We start from the raw sequence: 27,176 nt of genomic DNA, 5'->3' as shown, positions 1-27,176 counted from the left end.
CCTGCTTAGAAACGTCTTTCCCCCAAAAATCCTCCCAAACCCTACACCCCCTTTCCTGGAAAAGGCTTGATAAAAATCATCACCAATTTGCATAGGTGAACACAGACCCAAACCCTTGGATCTTAAGAACAATTGAAGAGCAATCAGGTTCTTAAAAGAAGAATTTTAATTGAAGAAAAAAAGTAAAAGAATCACCTCTGTAAAATCAGGATGGTAAATACCATCAGATTCAAAACACAGAGAATCCCTCTAGGCAAAACCTTGCTACAAAAAGACACAAAACCAGGAATATACATTCCATTCAGCACAGCTTATTTTATCAGCCATTTAAACAAAACAGAATCTAACGCATATCTAGCTAGATTACTTACTAAATTCTAAGACTCCATTCCTTTTCTGTTCCCGGCAAAAGCATCACACAGACAGAGAGAACCTTTGTTTCTTCTCTCCCCGCCCCCCCCCCAGCTTTGAAAGTGTCTTGTCTCCTCATTGGTCATTTTGTTCAGGTGCCAGCGAGGTTATCCTAGCTTCTTAACCCTTTACAGGTGAAAGGGTTTTTCCTCTGGCCAGGAGGGATTTAAAGGTGTTTACCCTTCCCTTTATATTTATGACAGGGCGTACTATGGATTTATATAGTGGTATTATGATATTTTCTGTCTTATTATCTATCCCTTTCCTAATGATTCCTATCATTCTGTTAGCTTTTTTGACTGCCACTGAACATTGAGTGGATGTTTTCAGAGAACACCACACGATGACTGCAAGATTTCTTTTTTGAGTGGTAACTTCATTTAGAACCTATCATTTTGTATTTATAGTTGGGACTATGTTTTCCAGTGTGCACTAATTTGCATTTATCAACACTGAATGACATTTGCCACTTTCTTGCCCAGTCATCCAGTTTTATGAGATCCCTTTGTAACTCTTCACAGTCAACTTTAGATTTAACTATCTTGATTAATTTTGTGTCACCTGCAAACTTTGCTACTTCACAATTTACCCCCTTTTCCAGATCATTTATGAATATGCTCAGCAGCACAGGTTCCAGTACAGATTCTTGGGGGACCCTGCTATATATACCTCTCTCCACTTTGAGAATTGTCCATTTATTCCTTCCTTTTGTTTCCTATCTTTGAGCAAATTATTGATCTATGAGAGGACCTTCTCTCTTATACCATGACAGCTTACTTTGCTTAAGAGCCTTGCGTGAGGAACCTTGTCAAAGGCTTTCTGAAAGTCCAAATACACTATATACACTGGATCACTCTTGTCCACTTGTTGACTCCTCTCAAAGAATTCTAATAGATTGGTGAGGCATGATTTCCCTTTACAAAATGAACTTGAGTCACCAATTAAATACCCAAAGACAAGGGTATTTGCTTGTTTTTTTTAAAGAAATATTGTTATTAGCCAGTTCTGTTGATTTATTTCAAAGTGAATTTTGTACAGGTGAGAATGGGCTAGATTAGTACCCCTGAAGAATAAAGTTCTCACTTTATCTACAGCACAGGTACAGCATAGGCAGCAGCATTATAAGCTTCCTCACCAATACTCCTCAGCTCTGGACCTGAAGGGATTGTGGTCTGAGCACTGAGATGTTGTTTCCATCTACCTGACTACTTGATCCTCTCCCTCTTTACTGAGACTGCTAATAACAGTGAGAAGCACTAGTGTAAATACAGCATTGTTTTCTTCAGGTGTAACCACTGGTGCAACTCAGACAGAGGTAGCAGCAGTGGGTCTTGTTCAGTAGAATTTTAACTACTGTGTAATCTAACCCTGCTTGGGGCAGTTCTTGAGGACATGGTACTAGAAACACTAGTAACCTGCTACACAAATACACTGGTGGGGCTATATGGGTGGTTGTGCCACATTGCGAAGCCAGCTGTAGTGCTGGTTTGGTGATATAATCAGTTGTCCACGATATGATTAACTGAGACTGGAAACTACTTCTAACAGGCAGCTGAATGGTTACCATATAGGGTGAGAATGTGCCATCTCTACAATAAGAGAGGGAAAACGTTCTACATACTTATCTGCTAGAAGCCACAAAGATGCAATGCCAGGAAATGCCAGTGATGCCTTCCTTTGGGATACAGCTGCTTTGCTCTGACAGTGTTAAAAGGACAGCCTGAGAAAGGCCTGCTGGGCAAAAAAAAAAAAGAACTTCCTATAAGAGGGCAACTCTGCAGTGGGGAGAAGAAGTAGGTATTACAGAAAGATGCTTTTTGGGGAAGAACTTCTTTGGGATTTTTTTCTATCACCTCTAGATCATACACGGAAACAAGTTTTGGCCATGATCAGGATGCACCAGATTGAAAACACTACCCTAGAAGTGAAAAGAGTGAATAGATCAATCGCTACCTCCAATATTTAGAGACACTACTTTGCACATTTTAAAGTGGGGGGGAAACAGATACAACAGTACCCACCCTATTGACAGGTTAGGCCCTTTGTTACATATTTTTCAATGTGAAAATTTTGGAATCCGTGAAGGCCTCCCCTACAAATCTTCCTCATACTGTATTTTTCATTGGTTTATGCCTCCATTCCTCCCAGATTTTCAAGAGTGAAATATATGGCCTCTTTTTCTCTTGCAAAGTACCCAAGAAAGAAAGAAAAAAATCCTACAAATGCTCAAAAAAAAAAAAATTCAACAGCATAAGCCAGCAGCCATATAAGAAGTAAAGGAATTGGAACATTCTGCACATAAAATGCAAAGGTTGAAAAGAATTCTTGTGTGTTTTTCCCCCCAAGAGCAAGTAAAGATTCATTGCAATGATTAATTGCTAGTGGGGGTCAAGGAAATAGAAGGGTTGAAAAAGTGGATCAGAAGGAAACAATAATAGAAACTTGACCAGTAACAGGAGTTGATCACTGTTGGCAGCATATATGTTTCAAATTCACACTGTGAACTGAGGAAATAAGTCTTGGCTGGGATGCATTTTTCTGGGATATCCCTAAGGAATATCCATCAGTGATTCATCTAAGCAGCCACTGGATATCATTACTGCTCTACCAAAAATGAAGATAAAACAGGAACCCAGAAGAAATAAGAGAAACAAGTGCCCCAGATTTTTTCTCAAACTATTGCTGGGAGATCATAAGGGCAGTAAAGAAGGGAGGGGGAATGAAGAGAGGTTTGAACTTTTCATCTGTAAGTCCTCAGTTTGCCTTTAAGCTGTGCAAATTCAGTTTACTCTTGTCAGAAGCTACAACTATACTTTGCAGCCCTTAAAGAATGAGATAATTGCTTTTTTGAATCACATGCTTACTAATACAAAACTTTAGTTTTTTTCTTCCCCAGTCCTACAAGGTAGGACCTCTATCGGTCAAAATAACATATGCGGTGTTCGAGATGCTAATGCACCATCCAAAGCAAATATAATGCAACAGCTCTGACAGGTTCACATTCTGAAGTCCTCTTTGAACTCAGAATCTCTCTCTTGCTTCATAAAGAGTGGTCAATTATAAAATATGGGAAGGGAGAAGCTTCTGCTCTCTCCACAGCCCCCACCTTGGAGCAAAATTCAATTTTGCTGTGTGCTGTCTCTAAATATTTTCTCTGGTATGTTATCTAAGACAGAACAAGCAGCAGAATACACAGAATGGGGAACATTTACGGTAACAAAGAACCAAAGGCATACCAACCAACTTCTTTTGTATCTATAAATATAGAGAGTCAGAGGCTCAGCTGGACTTAATGGCATTTCAGTGTTTTACATCAGCTGAAGATCTGGGCCAAAAGGAATATTTGATTTGCACACCTAAGTAATAAATTATCAACTGTATCTGAATGCCTTTATGTAAATAAATAGATGATTCACGTAGAAACCTAAAAATCTATAGCAAACTATATCCAAACTGAATCCCCTGCACCTTTCCATTAATAGTAGGAATTAATAGTTTCTTAAAAAGAGTTGAGATATGAAAAAACAGTACTATTCAAACAAGACAATTAATATTGCAAATATAAAACCTGTGTATCCAGAAACGATTTCTTCACCTACTTAAAGGGAGAACTTGCAAATGAATTTCTAACTCTTTACCTATCTTGGATTTACTATAGCACCCCTTGCCATAAAATCTAAAGCCCTGATTCAGCAAGGTACATAGAGCACATAGTTAATTTTAAGCATGTGAGCAGTCCCATTGATTTCACTCGGACCTACTCATGTGCTTAAAGTCCAGCATGTGCTTAAGTAACTTGCTAAACTGTGGCTTAAGTACTTTGACCAAGATTTCAGTGGGAGCTGATGAGTGTTCAGCGCTTTTGGGGAAAAAGAAAATCACATCACATATTTAAGTCACTAAATATCAGTGTAGGAATCTGCACGAGGCACCCATGTTTAAAAATCTTGACCTTAACCTTATATTACCCTAGGGGCATAGGCGCTGACTTTTACTTTTCCCCAGGGATGCTCCACCCTGAACTGCCCAGAGGCACTGCCCCAACTCTGCCCCTTCCCCCAAGGCCCCGTCCTTGCTCCACCTCTTCCTGACCTCACCCCACCCCCCTCCTCTGAGGTCCACCCTTCCTGAGCCCTCTCCACACCATCCCCAAGGCCCCACCTGCCTGATGCTCACTCGTCTCCGCCCTGCCGCAAGCCCCTGCCTGAGCTGCCTATCAGCTGTTTCTCAGCGTCCCCAAGAAGTTGATCTGGAGCACCACCAAACAGCTGTGGGCGGTAGGTGCTAAGCACCAACTATTTTTTTCCATGGGTGCTGCAGCCCCGGAGCACACGGTGTTGGCACCTATGCCTAGGAGGACTTGAAGCCTCACTGTCGAAATTGCGAACAACTGACCCTTGCGATAAGCTAAAAAGCTCACTGTTTGAGCTTCAGTCTGGTGTTTCTTTTTGGCGGGTACTTTGCCATTTTAGATATTGCCAGCCAAATTCAAGATGGTCCTTTTCTTGTAAGGCCTGAGTTTACCACTCTACTCACAATACAGCTTATTCTGCAAAGTAGGCTCACTGAATAAGGGAGACTGAGAATGTTTTTGTGCTTCAATATCAAGACAGCATCTTCTAATGGGAACTAGGTACATTTCACAAAGTTGCAGTTCTTAAAATAAGTATAGGGAGAGGAGACAATGAAATGGCAGAAAACAGGGTGTTAGTAATTTTCAAGAAAACTATCACAGTTTGTTACTAATTGTTAAAGTAAATAAATGGGGTCCTGACAACATGTTTTCTATCATAGGCCGTTCTCACTAAAAGGAAAGTAAGTGTGGGGATTGGGTTTTTCTGTTTTTGTTTTTTCCCCACATCCCAAGAGAGCGCCCTCTTGAGGAAGGGGGTGTCTCTCTCTTTTCACAAAAAAATTCAAAAGGTCTTGGTTTCATGCTGATGTGGAACAAAAACAAATGCTGAATCCTCACTGTTTTGCAAAACAGAATTCTTGTTTTCTGGCCAGCCCTAGTGCATACTTCTTGGAGCTGTCGTTTCAGGCTGCCTACAGACTCAGACTAGCATTAGGTACATGCTCACATTTTCAGCCTTTTTCTTTTGGCCTTCAATACAGAAAAAAGTTGTACCTATTAACTAAGTCATCTTAGAAACCAGTTAAATGGGTACAACCCCCTTGAACAGACACTTCATTTTAAGAGTGCCTCATATTGATTGAATTTGCCCTATCTTGATTTAGCTTAAGTCAATAATAAGATATTTTTAAAGCTAAATAAGAGAGCCCACTCAATGGTTTCGCACCCATTTAGCTAAACCAGTTTAAATCAGCACATCTTTCTCATTGAAATTTGGTCTTTGCATTCATGAAAGCTAGGATTTTTTTTTAATTAAAGTAAAACTGAGATTCTGATTTCATCATGTGACTCCTGGACCTGGGGTCCTATGCACGAGCCCATAGTGACTATGTTTTAAGCCAGCCCTGAATTTTAGGCAAAGTTAATTGTGATCTCAGTGCTGCTAGGGGAGGATGCCATCGATAAGGTAGCGAAAAGGATCCAAGAAGAAAAGTCAGCTGGTGAGGAAGGAGGAAAGGTAACTCTGGAATAAATAAAATGCCTCACATAAACTCTCATCTTTATGTTAAGGGAGAATTTTCCAGTCCTTGTGCTGGAGCCGAATACAAAAAAACAAACAAACAAAAAAAAAAACAGCATGTCCAGCATATGTAGTGCCATGTGATCAAGTCTTCCGTTTTCATTTTTTGTAATTGTGACAGGTTTCGGTCGGTCCTCCGAGCCCCTAGGGGCGATGGAGAGCTATGGTCTCACTGGCAGGCCTCAGCCACACCTTCCGGGTGTTGGGGAATTAGCGGGGAAGGTGTGCCAGCCAGAGTCAGTAGCGCGCCCCTCAGGCAGGTTGGCCGGGGTAGGGGAACGCAGGCCCACCCAACTCCACTGTGTTCCAGCCCAGGGCCCTGACAGCGGTGGCAGGCGAAAGTCCCGCCGCTGGGTCAGCGGGGCCGTCTGTGCCCACTGACCAAACACACCCACCCCACGGTGCAGTTCAGCCCCCTGGGCTACCTCCTACCCGGTCTCTCAGGCGGGCAGCTCCGGTCCCTCCATCTCGTCCGAGTATTCCGCTGCGGGCCACTCCCGCTCCCCCTCTGTATCGGAGTCACGCTGGCCCGGGCTGCAGTCAGGTCCCTCCAGGTCCTCTGGGTATTCAGTGGCTGGCAGTCCTGGTTGCCACAGGCCTTCCTCCCGGTCAGGCTCCTCCTTGCCCAGGGCTTTGCCTGGGTCAGCAGCAGGATTGCGAGGGAGCAGCCTGTGTCTGTCTCTCTCCCTGGTGCTCCCTTCACTGGGCAGAGGGCCCCGCCCTTTGTACTTCCTGTCCCACCCTTCCCCTTCCGGGGATTGGCGGAAGCTTGGTCTGGCCCCGCCCACTCAGGCTGAGAGGGTGGCTCTTTACCCTCTGGTTCGGAGGGGAGCCACCCTGGCTCCCTATATACCCCACCCCTCAAATCCAGCTCCCGATCTTTGGAGCTGGCGTCCTCACCTTCTCCGAGGGGGGATAGGAAATCCGCATTGGCGTTGTCTCGTCCCGTCCGATGGTGAATCGCGAAGGCATAGGGCTGCAGAGCGAGATGCCAGGCTGATGCGATGGTATTATTGTCCTTCATCTTATTAAGCCACTTCAGGGGTGTGTGGTCCGTAACCAGTATAAAGGGGGCCCCGAGGAGGTAGTAGCGGAGAGCATCAACCGCCCACTTAACGGCTAGGGCCTCTTTCTCCACGACGGAGTAGTTCCGTTCTCTGGGGAACAGCTTCCGACTGAGGTAAACAATTGGGTGTTCCTCCCCATCCACCTCCTGCGAGAGGACCGCCCCAAGCCCAACGCCTGAGGCATCCGTCTGGACAATAAAGTCAAGATGAAAGTCAGGGCTGAAGAGTATTGGATCGCTGCACAGCCATTCTTTGATCGTTCGAAAGGCCGTCTCGCACTTGTTGGACCAATGCACCTGGCGGGGACTGTCCTTGGTCAAGAGCTCTGTTAGCGGGGCCGTAATGCTTGCGAAGTGGGGTACAAACCACCAGTAATAACCAGCTAAGCCCAAAAATTGACGTACTTGCCTCTTCATGGTCGGCACCGGACATTTCTGGAGTGCTTGGACCTTCCCGATGAGGGGGCGGACCTGTCCCCGGCGTACCCCAGGTAAGTGGTTTCCTCCCGCCTGATTCGGCATTTTTTTTCGGGTTGGCCATAAGCCCAGCTGCGCGGAGGTCCCGGAGGACTGCCACTACTTGGTTAAGATGTTCCTCCCAGTTATTGCCATAGATGACCACATTGTCCAGGTAGGCCGCCGCGTATTTCGTGTGTGGTTGCAACACCCGGTCCATCAAATGCTGGAAGGTTGCCAGGGCCCCATGTAGGCTGAAAGGCATCTGGGTGAAATGGTATAACCCTGAAGGGGTGGCAAATGCGGTCTTCTCCTTGGACCTGGGATCCAAGGGGATCTGCCAGTACCCTTTGGTGAGATCTAAAGTGGTGATATAACAGGCCTCCCCGAGCCAGTCGAGGAGCTCATCGACGCGGGGCATCGGATAGGCGTCAAATTTTGAGATGGCGTTTACCCTCCAGAAGTCAATGCAAAACTGCCAGCTCCCATCGGGCTTCGGTACGAGGACGACGGGGCTCCGCCACTCGCTCTGGGAGGGCTCAATAACACCCAGCTCCAACATCGCCTGGACTTCCTCCTCTATGGCCTCCCGCATTCGCCTAGGCAATGGCCGGGTTGTCTCTCGGACCACCACCCTGGGTTCCGTCTGGATCACATGGTAGGTGAGCGTAGTCCGCCCGGGTTTCGTGGTGAACGTCTTGGGGAATGCCCTCACTAAGCAGAGTGCCTGTTCTCACTGCTTGACGGTGAGTGTCTCTGCTAGCTGGGGTTCACCATTATCCGACTCCTCGGGGCCCCAGTTCCAGTTCGGGGGGATATGGGGCCACTAAGAGCCCTTCCCGGTCCTGCCAAGGTTTTAAGAGGTTTACATGATAAATCTGCTTTTCCTTACGGCGACCAGGTTGCCAAATAGGTTACCGGCCCTACCTGGCGGAGGACCTCATATGGACCATGCCAGCGGGCAAAAAGCTTTGATTCCTCCGAGGGGAGCAGGAGCAGTACCTGAATGATTGAGCCTGGGCGCCCCGATTGTAGTGCTGCTCCTGGGCTCTTTGGGCGGTGTTTAAGTTCTCCCTCATGAGCTCGCCCACCCACGCGAGCCGCCCCTGTAGTGGTAAGACACATTGCAAGAGGCCCTGTGTTGTGGACGGGTTGTGTTCCCAAGTCTCCCTCAAGAGGTCCAACACCCCGTGGGGTCGTCGCCCATAGAGGAGCTCGAACGGGGAGAACTTCGTGGACGCCTGTGGGACTTCTCGAATCGCCAGTAGTAAAGGAGGGAGCAGCTGGTCCCACTGGCGGAAGTCCTGGGTGGGGAAATGCCGCAACATTCCCTTCAGGGTCCGGTTAAACCGCTCGACCAATCCGTCAGCCTAGGGATGGTAGACCGAGGTCTGCAATTTCTTAATCCCCAATAGGGCACATACCTGGCGGAACAGCTTAGATGTGAAGTTGGTCCCTTGATCAGTGCGTATCTCCCGTGGGAGGCCCACCCTTGTGAAGATCTTCACGAGCTCCGCAGCGATAGTGCAGGCGGTGATACTTCTTAAGGGGAGCGGGTGGCGTAGTCCATCAGGACGAGGATGTATTGATGACCCGCCTTGCTTTTTGGGAAAGGCCCGACCAGGTCCATTGCTATCCACTCAAATGGCACACCTACGACTGGTAACGGGACCGGGAGGCCTTCCGTACCCAGGCCGGGGCTGCATGTTGGCAGTCTGGGCACGATGCACAATACTCCTTCACCTCATGGTGGACGCCGGGCCAGAAGAACCTGGCCAGGACCCTGGCCACAGTTTTTTCCTGTCCTAAATGCCCGGCAGCCGGGATGTCATGTGCAAGCTTCAGGACAGCCAGACGATGGATGCGGGGGACCACGAGTTGGGTCCGGACCTCTTGGGTCTGGGGGTCTCGGTCAAGGCGGTAGAGCCGCTCGTGGTTGAGTTCAAACCTGGGCCATTGGGTGGTACGCTGCGCCTCCACGACCTCACCATCCACCCGGTCCAGCTGCTCATAGGCAAACCAGAGCGTAGGATCCTCCCCTTGATCTCGGCTAAAGTCCACCAGGTCAGGAGGGGGACCCGCCATTTCCAGGCCATCCTGCCCGCGGGTGGGGCCTGGGTCAGCTCCAGGGTTGGAGCTCGAGTCAGGTCCTGTCTTCTTTTCAGGCGGGGCTCCCTCGAATGCCTCTTTGGTGGGTAGGGATTGGAGCACCTCGACGAAGTCTGGCCAGTCACAGCCCAGGATCACTGGATAGGCGAGGGATGACGCCACCGCCACATTCATTAATTGAGTTACTCCGTGCAACGTGATGGGGACCCGCACCGTGGGGTATGATTTTACGTCTCCGTGGATGCACTGGATCCGTACTTCCCCAACGGTCCGCTTGGTGTCCGAGAAGAGCGCCTGGCGGACAAGGGTCTGCCCACAGCCCGAATCGACTAGACACCACCCAGCGACTTCCATGGGAGCTGTCAGTTTGGCCACGGAGGGCAGACGTGCCCGTCGCTCCCCGGGGCACACCAGGCCAAAGTTGCAGTCCATTGCAGGACAGCCCCATTGCAGATGCCCATACTCGCCACATCGGAAACAAGGTCCTACCTCTGGGTGCGCCGGCTGCGTGGGGGCACCAGTGGGGCCACAGAGTGGGCTGGGGCCTGGTGGTCGGGTTAAGCGTCCAGGGCCGGAGAGTGGTGTTGACTCGGGCCGTAGGGAAAACTTGGTCCTGCCGCCTTCTGGTCGTCGGGTATGGTGGAGTGCGTTGGTGTGGGAGGTGGGCCCCCTCCGTTCAAGGTTCTGTGCATTGGGTCCAGGGTTTGGGGGGCGGGCGGCCGGTCCTATCGGGGCTTCAGCCTCAAGAAAGTCCTCCATAAGCACGACGGCCGTGCTCAGACTTTGTGGCCGGTGCCGTAACCCCCAAGCCCTCCCCTGGGGTGGGAGGATGTGCACGAATTGTTCGAGGATGACCTGTTCCGTCACCTCAGCTGCGATTCGACGCTCGGGTTGGAGCCATCGCGTCCTTCAGTTCCTGGGCCACCGCCCGGGGTCTGGCGCCCGGTGGGTAGACCTTTTCCCGAAACCGTCGCCGAAAAGTTTCCGGGGTAATGTCGAAGACATCCAAGATAGCTGCTTTCACTCGAGCATAAAGGCGGGCCTCATCATCTGGGAGCTCACGGTAAGCCTTCTGGGCTAGCCCCGTCAGATATGGGGTGAGGAGTGTTGCCCATTGGTCAGGCGCCCAACCAGCCACTGAGGCAACCCGCTGGAAGGTCACTAGGTAGGCTTCCGGGTCATCCTCAGGCCCCATCTTGGCCAGACGGATCGGTGGGGCAGGAGGGGTCGGGATGGCTGCCCGCTCCGGTTGAGCACCACCATGGCCTGGCCGAAGGGTTGAAAGCTGCTGGAAGCACTGGGTTTGTTGTTCCTGGTGCTGGGACCCCAGGGTTTGAAGCAACTGCTGCTGGTGGGCGCCCAGCTGCTGCACGAGCTGGTGCTGCTGCTGTTGCTGGCTCTCAGCCAGGAACTTGATAAGCCTTTCCATCTCCATCTTTCCAGTAGGGAAGCTTCAGAGGCCCCCTCGCACTAACCCCTTTCTGCAGGGTTGGGATCGCCTGCCTGCATTCTCCACCACTTGTGACAGGTTTTGGTCGGTCCTCCGAGCCCCTAGGGGCGATGGAGAGCTATGGTCTCACTGGCAGACCTCAGCCACACCTTCCGGGCGTTGGGGAATTAGCGGGGAAGGTGTGCCGGCCGGAGTCAGTAGCGCGCCCCTCAGGCAGGGGCGCGCCGGCACGAGTCAGTAGCGCGCCCCTCAGGCAGGTTGGCCGAGGTAGGGGAACGCAGGCCCACCCAACTCCACTGCGTTCCAGCCCAGGGCCCTGACAGTGGTGGGAGACGAAAGTCCCGCCGCTGGGTCAGCAGGGCCGTCCACGCCCGCTGACCAAACACACCCACCCCACGGTGCAGTTCAGCCCCTGGGCTACCTCCTACCCTGTCTCTCAGGCGGGCAGCTCCGGTCCCTCCATCTCGTCCGAGTATTCCGCTGCGGGCCACTCCCACTCCCCCTTGGTATCGGAGTCACGCTGGCCCGGGCTGCAGTCAGGTCCCTCCAGGTCCTCTGGGTATTCAGTGGCTGGCAGTCCTGGTTGCCACAGGCCTTCCTCCCGGTCAGGCTCCTCCTTGCCCAGGGCTTCGCCTGGGTCAGCAGTAGGATCGCGAGGGAGCAGCCTGCGTCTGTCTCCCTCCCTAGTGCTCCCTTCACTGGGCAGAGGGCTCTGCCCTTTGTACTTCCTGTCCCACCCTTCCCCTTCCGGGGATTGGCGGAAGCTTGGTCTGGCCCCGCCCACTCAGGCTGAGAGGGTGGCTCTTTACCCTCTGCTTCGGAGGGGAGCCACCCTGGCTCCCTACAGTAATGTATTCCAAATTAACCCATGAACTACTCTGGATTTTCCAGACTGTATTCCATTCACAGATAGATACACATTCAAAATACATGCACCGGGTATGCCCATCTATTAGATGATGTGATCAGACTCTGCATATAAACATACCACATAAGTGCCGGAGATATTCAGGTGACAAATTGTAGAACCAGCTTATATGTTGCCTTTACCATGCAACTTTGACCATTTCAACACTGCAAATCTCTGAACAGCTTCACATAGTCGCTAGTTTTATTACAACACAATCTGACTCTTCTCCTTCACCAAAAAGTAGAATTTTCCTCAAAAAGTTACACAAAGAAGGAGCACACAAATCCAGATATATTTATATTATAATATATATGCAGCATAACTAAAAATAAATCAAATTACACACACACCCCTGCATATACAGAATACCTGATGATGTGGTATAAAGATTATGTTGACATGAATTTTCAAAGTCTGTACTCCTTGCAAGTGGCCCAGGCATGGGTGAATTTTGTAGATCATCTCAAGTGAGTGCCAATAAAAATCTACTTCACCTTCATGTGATTTGTATATAGCTACATATTTTACAGAAAAAAATCTTTCAGAAATATATGAAGAGACTTTCTAAAATTTGAATGGGTTCTATTTTACCTGCCTCTCCATCACCACAGGCAGCTTTCCTTAGTGGTCATGGGATAAATTCAATAGAATTCAGTGGAGTTACACCTTTTTTTTTTCCTTCTTGGATTTGGATTCATAACCCAGAGTCCATCTCTCATGGAAGAAATATATGTTAGAAAACACTCAGAATGATCTAAAATATCTTGTCTATACACACTAATCTTGCTCTCGCTCTCTCATGTACACACAAAGGTTAGTAGTGTTTTCCATAGAAGTTTGGAGTATGTAATAGTCTTGATATAGAAGGATCTAATTGGTGGAGAGGGATCCATTAGAGATTCTGATTTTTCAGCTGTATCATTTAAGAGGTAGAAGACTTTGTCAAAACAAACACATACCCCAGAACTTTGGGAAGGACTAAAGCAGGGAGGCAATGACCTCTCCTAGATAGACACTGCAGGCAGTCACCTGATGTGTGAGCATGGGTACACTTCACTTCTCTGGTTCCCCTCCCAACTGCTTTCTGTCTTGTCTATTTAGAGTGCTAGCTTTTTGGGGCAGTGACTCTCTCTCCCTCAATGTGCTTGTAGAGTAACTAGCATAATGGGGCTCTGGTCTCAGTTGCGACCTCTAGACACTATTGTAACACAAATAAATAATGATCACAATAAAATGCACTGCAAAAGCAAAGCAGTTATGTTTTGGCTTTTTGCTAGCTTCAGGGATTCAGGGAATAAGAGGGTCACTTCCTCCCCCATAGCCAACAAAACAGCTCTGCAGTATTATTTTGAGTATTTTACAATAAATGACCATTCTGGAAGATGAATCACTTCATGAAAATAAATGAAAATTTCATAAAATGTTCCCAAACTCTCGACGTTTGACAAAGCTAGCAAAATTTCACTGTACTTTAATGTCACTGAAATAAGTTCGCAAGGAGAAAACAAAGTTTTACTTGAGGAAGGGATGACATCTCCAGCTCATCCTCTCAGTCCTTATGCCCATGACTAACTGCTACTATAACATCAGACTTAGAGGATCACTGATAAACGTGTTACCAGTGACAGGGAAACCACCAAGATTCTAAGGACTTATGGTGGAATTTGGTCATAAACTGATTGTAATAATTATTTACCTAGAAGAATTTAATCTGACATTCAACCAGCTACTATCCCATTAGTGTAGATGTATCTGCTCCTTGCTTATCCTGATCAGTTGGTGCTTTTGGTTTTAAAGATCAAACTTGAAAGGATTTATTTGATTTCATGGTATTTTTTGAGGCAAGAAAATTGTTTGCATTCTAAGAGCCATTCTACTGAAAGTGGAAATGCCAACAGGCTGTTGGATTGCTGATGAGAGCCATTATAACTTCATTGACCTGCCTTGGCACTAAAACACCCAATGTCTTCCACTCTATTGTATTTGTGATGTCCACACTCTCCTGGGTCTGCCAGGAGCAATGAATCAGATGTAAGAATATGGAGGTAAATCTTATAAACATAAATTTAAAATTGGTTAAGAATGAACCTCAAATGCTAGTTCAGATAAACAATCCAAAATGTGTGTGTTTATGTGAAGCTTAGCAGACTCTCTTTAGCTAGTACTCTCATGAGATATCCTGTAGTAGTGGAATGATAAATACCAAAAGAACAACTTTATTTGTGATATTTCAGTACTAGTGAATTTCCTGTTTATCTCAATTCCAGAGGTGTGTGACATTTTTTGGAAAATACCCAAGTCAGTATGAATTTCATGAAAAGGCTGTGGTTGCTTTTCCCATCCCTACACAAATGTCATCATGAAAAGGCAGAGGAAGAATTTGAGGGCGGGGGGGGGATGTTCAATTTTTAAGTGGTAATCATGTAATAAATGAATGAATAAATACATTTCATGATGTCTTGGCACATTTCAGATGTACACAAAACAGCACAGAAATATACAGTGGGAGTCATAACAGAGGTGACTAGGCCCATCAAGTAAAACTTGTGGCTCTGACACATCAGACTTGCATTCCAGCCCCTCTTATTTCATGTTATTTATACACAGCCATTACAGATGTTTTGGGGATTGTCCTGAGCTTTGGGCTCTGGTACAATTGTCCTCCTAACTCACCCTCTCGTCAGTGCTGGAGATAACCATAAAAAACAGAATTTTGCTTCCATGAAAATTTTTGATTTAATCTGAAATCAGGATGAAAAGCCAAAAATCTGAAGTTTGCAGGAGCTAAATTCATTTTGGGAGAACCAAAATGGAATTTTTTGACTTGCTTCCATGCTGCCTGATTCCTTGGGGATCTGGCTGCGTGGAGACTTGCCAGCTGCCATGGAGATGGAGAGCCTGAAAGCCATGGATCTTGGGGACTCAGAGTGCTGAGGCGGGTGAAGATCCAGGCAGATTTCCATCAGAAGTTTTGATGGAATTAACATGATCTTGTAGAACATTTCAACTCCATTGAGTTTCCCATATAAAAAACTGTTCCATCAGCAAATTTCTGACCAATCTACCACATAGTCATACCTACAATCAGAATGATGTAGGCACCCCTAGAAAGGGCTTGTGAAGCTTTGATAGGATGCATGGTAGGTAAGCCACGATTTAGTGTTACATTAAAGATTTATCTTCTAAAAGGACGACAATGCCAAAGATATCAAAACAGAATAATGCATTATAATTCATTGGACTAGTTTTGGTGCCCAACTTTGGTTGCAGCTGTTCAAGAAAGATAACAGAAAGGGGAAATGTCCAGAAAAGGGTAACAAAAATGCTGAGTGGGTTTCACATGCAAAATACTGAGTTCAGTTGTGCAAGTTGTTATTCCCATATACTGTCCAACGGCACTTCAGAGGAGAGTAGCTATATGCATATGAATAATTGTTCACAGAATTGGGTTTAAAGATTTGAAAGACTGGGGTTAATCAGTTTGGGAAGGAGAAAAAACTACGAACTTGATTAAGATACCGAGGATGATGAAAGATATAGTGAAAACTGGCCAGGTGCTTCCTTTCACTTGCTCCCACAACACAAGAATAAGGAGACACTCTTTGAAATTAAGGGGCGATAAATGTAAAGCAAACCAAATGGAAATATTTATGCAGTGGATAGCCCACCTGTGGAACTCATTACACCAGAAGGTCAGTGGGTCAAACACAGCGTGTCTGGATTTTTAAAGATATGGATAACTGTGACCATCAATAACATTGGTAATTATGCTACGAAAAGATAATATTATTCTAGCCTCATCTTTGCTAACATCAGCTGATTGCTTGCAGTGTTAAGCCAGAAATCTCTTTCCCTTCTTGTGCAGCACTGAAGGAACCTGGAGCGGTGCATTATGGAAGGTTTCTGACTTCCTCTGGAGGATCACAGAAAATAGTGATGGGAAACGCATATTAGATCATCCACACCATCCCCTTAAAAATGCAGTCACAGGATAGTGGATGTATTAGATCAGCAGTTCTCAAACTTCCTTGCACCGTGACCCCATTCTGACAACAAAAATTACTACACGACCCCAGGAGGGGGGACTGAAGACCAAGCCCGCCCAAGCCCTACCACCCTGGGCGGGGAGGGGTAAAAGTAAAGCTGAAGCCCAAGGGCTTCTGCCCTGGACAGGGGGTGTGTAACCTTAACCCTGGGCAATGGAGCTTGGGCTTCGGCTTCAGCCCCAGGCAGTGGGGCTTGGGCTTCCGACTTGCTAAGGCCCAGGGCCAACACCAGCCTGGGCCACTTTTGGGGATCCTGACCCACAGTTTGAGAACCCCGTATTAGATATTAAACTGCTCATCAAGTAGAACAATGAGAACTCTGCAGCATTCAGTTCAAATAAGGATCTGCAAATAAAGATCTGCAGATTGGTTTACAGGGCCAGGAACATACAGAGAACCATAGCTGGCCTCTGCCGACCCCGAGACACTACTTCACCCCAAATCAGCATTAGATCCCACCTTTTTATCTTAGATTCCTTTTGGAGTGGGGTGCCAGGATTTCTTAGGGCTTGGCAGGTACACTGACTATGGAAGAAGCTGGGTGGAGAAAAGTTCACAGGACAGCTAAAACATTTGCTATGTTTAACAAATTTGAGAGATAATGACAGTTTCACAGACAATTCAAATTCAAGACATAGGAACATAAGAACTATCACGCTGGATCAGAACCATTGTCCATCTATTCCAGTATCCTGTCTCTGACAGTGGCCCACACAAGATGCTTTAGAGGAAGATGTAAGAACCCTACAGTAGGTAGATATGGGATAACCTGCCCTCTCCTAATGGTCTCATCCTAATCCTTAATAGCTGGAGATTACTTTAAAATGTGAAAAATGAGCTTTTTATTTCCCATCCACTACTCTTTTAGTGAGCATTAACTATAACAACTCTGGCTACTCTTGTTAGCCACATAAACATCGAATCCTTCTTTGAATCTTGCTAAATTCTTGGCCTCAGCAACAGTGCTGTCAATTTCAGACAATGCTGACTTAGGAGTAATTTTTATAAGGCTAGCTGAACATTTCAGTCAGCTCAGGTGTCAGGTACAGGACACTTCATGGACTAATGACCTGATCCAGTATGGGAATTCTAATACCATTATGGTATTTAAACGATGAATGGCGAGGAGGTAGAACATGACCTTGACAAGGTCACCTTGAAAACAAAAAGAAAAAAACCTCTTCACATATCCATGAAAGTGCAATTGTTAGTTGCTATTCCTATCTACCCAATCTGTATGCAGATTCGTTTGAGTACACATTGAGTACAAAAAGGAGAAATCACTCACTTTTCAGCACAGTGCAGAAATCCATCTTGGAAAAATGAAAAGTGGTCTGAGGAAAATGGGAAAAACAATGCAATTACATCCATTCAGCATGAGGGAAAGACTAATACCAAAAAGAGATCTTACATTTACAATGTGACACGGCAGCATAAGACAGAGACTGCATATCCATTCTGTCAAAAAGCGGGGAGGGAGAATTGTCTACATAGAAAGTTCTGAACCTGGAATATTGCATTTAGTCCTGGGCTTTTAACAAAAAGATATTGGGAAACTGGAGGAAGTTCAAAGAAGAATGACCAAAAGGATCCATATACCTAGAGGAATGATCTGTGAGGAAATTTAAAATGCTTAAACAGGTACAGCTTGGCTAAGCGGTTACTGCTACCGCTCCTTTACATAAATATGGTCTGTAAATATTTGAAAGGTGGACTCTAAGGGTGTCTCAACCTCACTCTGGCCACTTTATGCTGTTCTCATCTTTTTACCAAACTAAAGGGGCTCTAAAATCCCTGTGTCTGGCTGAGGGAGGACACCTTAAGGCTGCCTTCAAGGATCCCTTCACAATGCCTGGCATAGGAGGGTTGGGAGTGGAGGGAGGAAGGGCATGCTGGGGGCAGGGCCCAAGCACTGCAGAGATTCCAGGGTGTCGTGTGACCTATATGGCAGGCCTGAAGAAACTGCTGAAACTCAGACCCCCAGCACTGTCTAAATTATTCCAGAGTCCCTGGAAAAGGGCACAAAGGTGACTTAAATCCACTTCAAGCCAAACTCCCCTGGGCTGCGAGGGCCTCCTCCAAGAAACTCAGCACACAATTTTCCCTTAGAATGGGGGGGAAAATAACTTGGGTTTGTACTGCAGGGTGTAACTGGGAATAATAGAGAAAAATTGAGAAGGCCAAAATTATAGGCTGAATAATCAGGGAAAAGATTCATAATATCCCGCACTGGGCTATGGAATCCTTTCCAAGGCAAGTGTTAGAAGCTGCAAAGCTTGCAACATTAACAATGAAACTGTTCAAAGCATGAGAAAAACACTATTATAGTGAACAATGATATACATATAAAGGGGATACACTACTCCTGATAGGCAAAATGTAACTGACCATTAATTTCTGTCATCATGTTTATATTTATTACCCAAAGCTTCCTTTCAGGGCCACATTGTGCTAGGTGTGGGCAAACCGTTTTTATGATTCTATGAGCTGTCCACTTAACCTAGACAGAAGCTGCATGCATGTACTCACATGCCACCACATCTACGTACTGTCATGCAAGGTAGTATTTCACTGGGAATTCCTGATTTGAAGGTCCAGGAAGTTAGCAAGGGGAAAAAAATAATGCAGTCATTTTTGATGACAAAAAGGGGCAGAAATTTCATTTCAGGCTTAAACACCCCTTGCCCCTCCCCCCAAACAGACGCACACAAATATAAGTTATGAGGATGTCTTAACTTCTTTTCCATTTTCTGCTTTTACTATCACTACCAGCAGATTAGACAGAGCTGACTGCTTTAGGCTTCAAACAGAGTCAGTCTCCGGGGGGGGGAGAGGGGGGGTCCTTTAACAAAGCCCTCCTCCCGTACCCTCCCACCGCATTCACTTGCAAATCACTGTGTGTCTGGAAGTGCCTGCTTTCCCCAGCCCTTAACCTTCCCATACCGAGTGCTGCTGCAGAAGCAGAGCACTCTGTCCGTGTGTGTGTGTGTGTGTGTGTGTGTGCGCGCGCGAGGGAGGGAGGGAGGGTGGTTTCCTTTTTTTTTTATTTTTTTTTTTATTATTAATAATCAGGAGCACTGAATGGAAACCAATCAGACAGAGAGCCCCCCTCGGCTTCGGCTCCCTGCATGCCAGAGTTAAAAGTGACGCTGGGAGAAAGCGAGCCCCACTTAGACGCGAGTAGGTCCAGGCGTGGAGGTAGCCGGCAGCGTGGCGGGCAGCAGGCGGAGGCGCAGCACGGTGTCCGCGCCGGCCGCTGTATTCCTGCCTGAGGCTGAGCACTCGTCCTCTTCTCTTACCGGTAAGGAGATCAAGCTTTGGACTGGTGCAGGGCAAGTTTAACGGAGGAGCAGCCGCCTTCCCTTTCGTTTGGTCGGGCGCGAATGCTCCTGAAAAAGCCGCTACTTTGGCAAAGTTGCCAGCTCGGTGCTGGGGGGCACTGCGCGCCCCGGCCGCTGGGTGTGCGCGGCGGAGGCCGGCGCAGGTTGGGCCGGGCGCCGCTGGCAATTCACGTGCATTTGGTGTCATTTTAAGGAGGGCAAAGCGACGCGGCGTCTTGCTGCAAATTCAGGGGCACTAGCAAGACCCTTTAGCCAAAGGAAGGGGGAGGGGGGCAGCAGCAGCAGCAGCTTGTTCAGGAAGTACCTGCAACGATACCTGGGCTCGGGAGCCGAGAGCAGGTGGCGAGCGAGCGAGCGAGGGAGCGCAAGGAGCGCGGGGCGGGAGCGCTCGGGTCGCCCGGCCGGGCGGAGGCGCCGCGGAGCTGAGCGTGGCGCGCGCTTGAGGTGAGGGGCGTCCTCGAAGGAGAAGTCGGGCCGGGGGGTGGGTGGTGCTGGAGCCGTCTAGAAACCGACACTCGTGCAATTCTTGAGGGGATGATGGGGTGTGGGGGGGGGGGCATTTGACCGGGGGTGCGTGACCACAGAGAGACACTGAATTCATACCTCGCAGTGAATGAGGCTAAGGCACTGGTGTCGCCCTGTCGCTACCTGTTACAGAGTGAAATTATATTTTATCGATAAATAAATCTCACCCTGTTTTATATGCTGCTTGTGCAAAGAGTTGTATCCGGCACTAAGCAGTCCCTATGGCGGTCAGGGGCTGTGGAAAGCATTCCTGTCACTGCTGCAATAAAATCCATATTTTATGGAGAGTTAAATGCAGTACTCTGTCAGTGCAAGTGGATGGTCACCTACGTGACTCCCGCTGACATTCAAGGATCAAGAAGTTTAATGACCAAAATTGCTCCCGGCTTGACACCAGATCTGCTACTTTTCTCCAAAAAGAGACAATGAGGCACCTTTTTTATTGACACCTAGGATTTAGAGTGATAGCAAAACCTTAAAGGGTATCAGGTAGCCAACTTGCTTACTGAGTGTAAAGTCAGCTCTTTGTTTAATTTACAGTTATTGAAACAAAACTGGAAGGGAAAGGATGCCAATTCAGAATAGTTAATGACAACACACATACCCGTGTATTGTGCGTGTATATAAATACATATCTAGCATTGTTTCTGTTCATCCTTTCATGGGACCATATTTAATAGCACCTTGGAACTATTGTAATTCAGGATGGAATTTGGGTAGGAGTTCCTAGTTTTAATCAAAATAAACATAACTCTCTCCATCAAGATAAAGGCTTATTTCATGCATTTTCTATAGTGAAATATCGGTTGTGCAGTCAGTTCCATGTGCAGGTGCTTGCATGTTAGTTTAAGTAATCCATAAATATGATTAACAGCTGCTCATGAGCAGTATAATGTGATGGTACTGGTGCATCCCTATTTTTTTTAAAAAATCCTTTTAAAGGCAATTGAGGCAATACATTTGCATATGTGAAGAGAGTGGAGGGCTGGAGATCTAAATTTAAGTAGATTCCTTCTTCATGGATATAAACACACTTTTTTTTTAAAAGGCCTGGCAGCAGAGAACTAATTGGATAGTTTCCTTAAACAGCCCAAATGTGCTAATAAATATTTCAGGAAATCTCTTCCCCCTCTCTCCTCTCCAATGTTATGTTCCAGGGCAACTGTAAAAATATAATCACATATGCTTGTGACTTTACACTGCATTGCAATTTTTCTGGACATATTTCTGCTGGCTTGTGATTGACTTTGGAGATGGGGGGAAGCAAACTATCAGAAGTTGCAATACATTTTCAAGGAAAATGGCACTGATTTAATCTAGCTGTAATTCCTTGCAATTATTTTTGCAGTCATTTCAGGATCTGGCAACCTGGGGTCCCTGTAGGGGATTTATTAGTCTCTCAAGCTTAATGTTTCTCAACCTTTTTGATACCAGGGAACAGATTTCTGCCTTCCTGAACTATGTCATGGAGATCTCAGGGACCAGTGCTGGTCCACAGCGTAGTCTTGGAGGAATGCTGCTCTAGGTATTTTAGCTTTCACACCAGTTCATGGTTCTCATATAGTTCAGTGCTAGCACTCCAAAGGTTACAGTTATAGGCACAGTCATCCTTTTCTACCAGGTCGTTCACTGTTAGAAATATGCATCTGTCTTCTGCCTCGTCTCCATCTGCACAACTCCCCCCTGCAAGTAGTAATCTGGTGCTAAAGATAGTTTTTCCTTTTGAAAAGTAAAGTTTGCATTTTGTACTCTGCTGCTCAGAATATATTTAATTGAGAGACTTCCTTGAAAGGAAACACCCCCATTAAAGAAAAATATTTTTCTCTGCTGAAAATGTTTCAATTTATAGAACTTCTGAATGGTTAGCAGAACATACGCAGACGGCAGCCCTTACAAGCAATGAAGTTAATGTGCAACTCAAGGATATGATGAATCCCTCAAGTCCTGAGCCTCCCCAATCCTCCTTCCACTCAGTTCATTAAATTTATTTTCATCTTGCGAGAGATGATGTCAACATGTTGATTTTCTCCTAGTTATAGACTTGAGGAATGGTTAGATTTGGATGGGATCTCTGTTGGGTCACTTAATCCATGCCTGCCTCCACAATAGTAGCAGGGCTGCTTTAATAATCCATGTGTAGGAGAGCATTGGTATTCTGTTCGTGTTTAAATGACAGTGTTGTCCAGCTCTTGCCTGACTTATTGGTGTGCTGTCTGCATTGACATTTGGTTTCTACTGGAATTTCCCAGTGCCAAGGCTCAAGATGCTCAAAAATTGCTTATGAATCTCACCAGAAATGACTAACTACAAAGGTAAAAAGCAACTAAAATCTATAAAAACAAAGTTGATAAAATACTTTGGGAGCAGCCTGCTGTGATGGTACACAGCATGTTGCATAATGATGGTAATTTCTTCAATGAGTCTGCTGCAATGATGCAAAAAATAAAAAATAAAATGGTTTAAGGTGGCTTTTGATTACCATTATTATACTTGAGAGGGAGCATGGAGGAACTACACAACTGAAGCTATTGTGCTTGACAGATTTCTTAAATTAACCCCCTGAAGACTAGGACAGCTAGCATAGCTGTGTGGCTTTGCTCAAGGGCTTTTAGTTTTTGTAATCACTTAGCCACACAACTGTCAAAAACTAGCCAGTTAGCCTCAGCTGTGATTAATCTTCCCTGCTGTGCAGTGCCATGCATTGTTCCTTTGCTGTATGCCTTACAATATTTAGGATGAGTCTCTGAAATTATGAATTAGAATAAATTAAAAGCTCTGCATGCTGGTGAATCAATCTCTTCTGCTGCCTCTGTGCAGGATTCGACTTGCAGTTTAAATATTGGTTCAGAAGTTTGAAATGTGTTCCAGGCAAGATAAAATCTGGCAGAAGCTGGTTCGCTTAGTCATGGCAGCCCATTTTGAGGCTCTGGAGAAATCAGGATCCCTGGTTAATAAGGATAGAGAAGTGACTCAGTTTGAAATGTAGGGTTTTCTTTTTTTAATAGTGTTTCAACTCAGCTGCTATCTGCCTTATTTGCCTAACAAAAAAGGCACAGAAGCAGATCATCAGTCCCTATTTCAATTAAATAATAAAAAAAACCCACGTTGAATAATGCATAATAAATGCAAAGCATCAGGAGCATTATGCTAACAAGGGAACTGCAGAAGAAATAGTTATCTGTCAATTGTATTGTTTGCGACGTTGCATTAGAACTTGATTAGAAACCACTGCCTGAAAACAATACAAAAAGTTGTGTTTTGGGGTTCCTCCCCCATCCTGTTTTACTTTCATTATAAATCTCATTTTAAAAATCTTCTCTCTTCTCCTTTCCTAGGGCCCATCCTACATTTGTTAAAGGCTATGGCAGCACTCCCCTTGTCTTCAGTGGGCGTAAGAACAAGCTTCTCTAGTGCATTTATATTCCTCCTGTTTGTCCTTCTCCTATTAACCCAATATTCAGCCTAATTCTGATCACGCCTTTATCAGCATTGCTCCATTAATTTAAATTTACACTGGATTAATTGGCAGCAGAATTGAGCCATGGTCTCTATTCTGGGTGCTGCCAATTGTCAGTATTGTCTTTTCTTCAGCTGATTGGTATAGCACTGGTTCCTTTGTAAATCTTGTCCAGCACTGGGTGTTGAAGGTTGTTTATAAACAGAAATATGACTTTGTTGCAGAGGGTGTCCCATGATGAGAATATCTCAGATTATACGGATTGTTCATTAAAACTCTCCAAAACCTAATGCATTTTACTGGAGTCCTCTTACAACCGCAAGGATCTTCCCACACCACCGGTCATTTTTTCTCCCTCAGGAGCCTACATCTTAGCAGTCATCTTGTGTTTCAGAGGAGTGAGCAGGCAGGTCTACCTTTTAGGAACCCACAACCTCTCTAAATCCGCTGCAAGGGATCATGCTAGGGTGACCAGACAGCAAATGTGAAAAATTGGGACGGGGGGGGGCGGGGGTGTAATAGGAGCCTATATAAGAAAAAGACCACTATAAAATCGGGACATCTGGTCACCCTAGGTAATGCTGAGAGATGTGAAATTGTTTTTCCTTTTCATGGGTCTTCTAGCTGGCAGGGTAGGCTTCCCAGCGTGGAGAGTCTAAACTTAGGTCTCCTTTCTGAGTTATTGCGAGGCCACTGCTCTCTCAAAAAACATCCCAAAAAAGGTGTTTTAACAAAGAAGTGATGACTTAACTGTGATGGAGCCAGACCACTTGACAGCATTCAGGTGAGCAATCCAGGATTATGCAGATATTGCATTCCCTCGTCCCACACCCAGCCTGAAAGACACAAGCCAGACATCCCCCCCTACCCCACTCTGCCAGAAGCATAGCATATACATTTCCATCTACTCCCATTCAGGAACTGTGCTCACCTTGTTGTGTTAAGTAGCCTGTGTAATAGTGGCTTTGTTTTGGCATGGTGGGCAGATATTTTATGGATTAATGAGGTTGTTTTGCTAGGTTATATATACACACACAGAAAGTGTTTAATTGTAGCCATGTGATTTACATTTAACTGCAATATAAATGTCCACCGTCTCCTCCCAATCCTTCCCTAGTAACACACCATAACATAGTTTTGCAGTAATAGGTAGTGTGTCTTTCCAGCATTTCCGCTTTTGCACCTAATGATGGAACCAGAGCAGGAGGACCTCAGATAAGGGTCAGTGGAGATTGAAAATTAGCACAGAAATTAAACACTAGTCAAGCTTCCACAGGTATTGCAGGTGTGTGTTTATTTGTGCGGAAGATAGAGACTCCTATCCACTCCTATGCACTTCATCCAGCAGTTAATAGCTCCTGAAACAACAAATGCTGTTCAATCAACATGATCATTAGCATGGAGCTCAGCTTTAGTGTGAAGCGTAAAACCTAACATGAAGAAAAAGAAAATTGGGATGCAAATATCTGTCTATGAAGGAGCCTCCACTTTGTATTCCATAAGGAGATGGGAACAAAAATCTGTTCTGCATTAAAGTTGGTTAGGCTGCCTATACTCTGCTGTGATCAAGAGGATTTGAATCAGGATTTTAAAGACTAAACTTGGTTGAGCCCAGCTACAAACACAAAAGTTATAGCCTAAGGGGGAATGTTCTTTCTTACACCTTGAAAGGGATCCAGGTATTTTTCCATCATATTTTTAAAAAGCACATTGCTAACTTTAACTTCTTCTGGAAGATTGCAAGTGAAATCTGTTTTCTTCCTGAATTTTTTTCTTTTTGTGTGCCTAGTGGTTTGTTATTGTAGGATTTCTGATAAGTACCATCTTGCTGGCATTAATGATTAAAAATGAGTAATTTCTTTATAAATATAAGAAAAGAGAATTAGAACTATCCTCGAGCAAATAGATTGCTTTGTATTTTCACAGTGCTCTATGGATACTAAGGAGTCAGCTTATGTATTGTCCCTGACGCAGGACAAAGCCAAGTTCTATCTGGTCACCCTACAATCTTTCAATATGTTTATCCTCATAACATCCCTGTGAGATGGGCAGTGCTTAAGCATAGAAAAGCTAAGGGCTTGCCTAAGGTCAAAGAGGAAGTCAGGGGCAGAGCTTGGGTTTGAATCTAGGTCAGCAGAATCTCATGGTAGCACCCTATCCAATTCATCATCTTCTCTGTTCTGCTCATTTATGCTGCTCCTGGAGCAAACTGGAGCTGGTCAAAAAATTTCAAAATTTAAAAAAAAAATTAAGTGTGGGGGGTTGGCTAATTTTTTTTTTCCACAAAAAAACAAATACCTTGCCTCTTTTCGGACTAGCTCCAATACTAGCTGAAACGTATGAAAGCTTTGTGAAAGATGTATCCAAGAAAGTGTTCCCTGTTTTTTGACCAGCTTTAGAGTAGACCAGGAGCTTGACTGAGTCACAGTCTACTCCCCCTTTACTTTTTGGGGGTAGAGCCCATTATCTAATGGCACTGATCACTTCTCCATCTGCGCTGGCTCAGCTGCACTGGCCAGCAGGTTGGGTTGTGGAGCCAAGCCTTTGCCCACTTTGTGTGGGGGGGGGGAGGGGGGGGAGGGTTGAGGAAGTATTAGACCCAGAAAGGCTGCTCTTTTTCTCCCCAGGCTACATTATGGGCATGCAGTGCAGGCTGAGTGCAGCAGACCAAGGAGTCACATTATGACCCTTTCTCCCCTGCACATCAAGACAATCACACTTTAACGTCCCTGTAACGTAGGTCTGCATTATTGGTTCTATGGGAGAAACAAGGTGGGTGAGGTAATTGTTCAGAAGTTGGTCTAATAAAAGCTATGACCTTACTCACTTGGTCCCAAGATATTAGAGAGACTAACACGGCTACAACTTCACTGCACACAACAGTGGAGGATATAAAATTTAGTTATCTGAAATGGAAATGCCACAACTTGAAGAAACAAGAAGCAAAAACCTTAGTAGCAACATCTACTTCCTGAGCAAATGCAAGAAACAAATCTCCTCCCCAAAGGTCTCACCAGATGTATGACACAGAAGTTGGTCCACCCACCTTGTCTGTCTAATATCCTGGGACTGAAATGGCTACAACAACACACATGCATTTTTTCCATTGCACAGGTAGGTAAACTAAGCCACAGGGAGGTTACTTGTCCAGGGCCAGTGTGTCATTAGCACGCAGGTACTGAAGGTAGTGTAAATGCAGACAGATTAAATGGGATAGTGGTAGGGCTGAATTAGTCCTAAAAAGCACCTGTCTCAACTGTGCGCTCAACCTACTAGACAAACAGATCTTCAGTAATAAGAGCTAGAGACAGCATTCGGCAAGATCACAGAGGAGGAATACACACATTTGGAATCCCTTTCATGAAATGACAATTTCCTTTTGTGAAATGAGAGCTCACTTTAGCTGTCATTGCTGCAAGGGAAAAGATTCAGAAGAAAGGTTTGAGTCCACTAACCTTGCTCTTTTAGACAATCAAGCCATGCCAAATAATTTTTCAAAATTGTATATTTTGTCAAAACTCCTTTTAAGTGTAAGTAACTGTTACTGTATTTCCTTTCCCATCATTGCTGGTTATTAAGCTTTTTCTTTGTAAACATAGGAATTTTTTCCTCATGCTGCTGGACTTCCTGGCCTCCTTCAGCCAGGCCCAGATCTGGAACAACACTAAGCACATGCTTAACTTTAAGCACATCAGTAGTCCTACTGAAGTTGACAGGGCTACTCATTTGCTTCACTGTTTCACTGGAGGGT

The 27,176-nt window shown here is 45.7% G+C and overlaps 1 protein-coding gene and 1 long non-coding RNA gene across 4 annotated transcripts in view; one reads left to right on the top strand and one right to left on the bottom strand.

Annotated features, from left to right (window-relative positions):
- Window positions 1-19,517, bottom strand: part of LOC140907088 (uncharacterized) — a 34,235-nt gene extending 14,718 nt beyond the window's left edge. The window contains exons 1-2 of the long non-coding RNA XR_012157364.2: window positions 19,402-19,517; window positions 17,391-17,436 (exon numbers count right to left, since the gene is read on the bottom strand). This is a non-coding gene — a long non-coding RNA (uncharacterized LOC140907088). The remainder of the gene's footprint in view (window positions 1-17,390; window positions 17,437-19,401) is intronic.
- CDH6 (cadherin 6) overlaps window positions 18,942-27,176 on the top strand; it is a 121,347-nt gene continuing 113,112 nt past the window's right edge. Inside the window, exons 1-2 of one of the 3 annotated variants that reach the window (XM_073332270.2) lie at window positions 19,618-19,887; window positions 23,304-23,359. The gene's annotated coding sequence lies outside the window, so the exon portion shown is untranslated. Of the gene's footprint in view, window positions 19,404-19,617; window positions 19,888-23,303; window positions 23,360-27,176 lie in introns of those variants that run through there. The other 2 variants (XM_073332268.2, XM_073332269.2) reach the window with 2 other exon arrangements.

This window comes from Lepidochelys kempii, chromosome 2, assembly GCF_965140285.1.
Source record: "Lepidochelys kempii isolate rLepKem1 chromosome 2, rLepKem1.hap1, whole genome shotgun sequence".
Taxonomy (NCBI): Eukaryota; Metazoa; Chordata; order Testudines; family Cheloniidae; genus Lepidochelys; species Lepidochelys kempii.
This window is presented reverse-complemented; position numbering and strand designations above follow the sequence as displayed.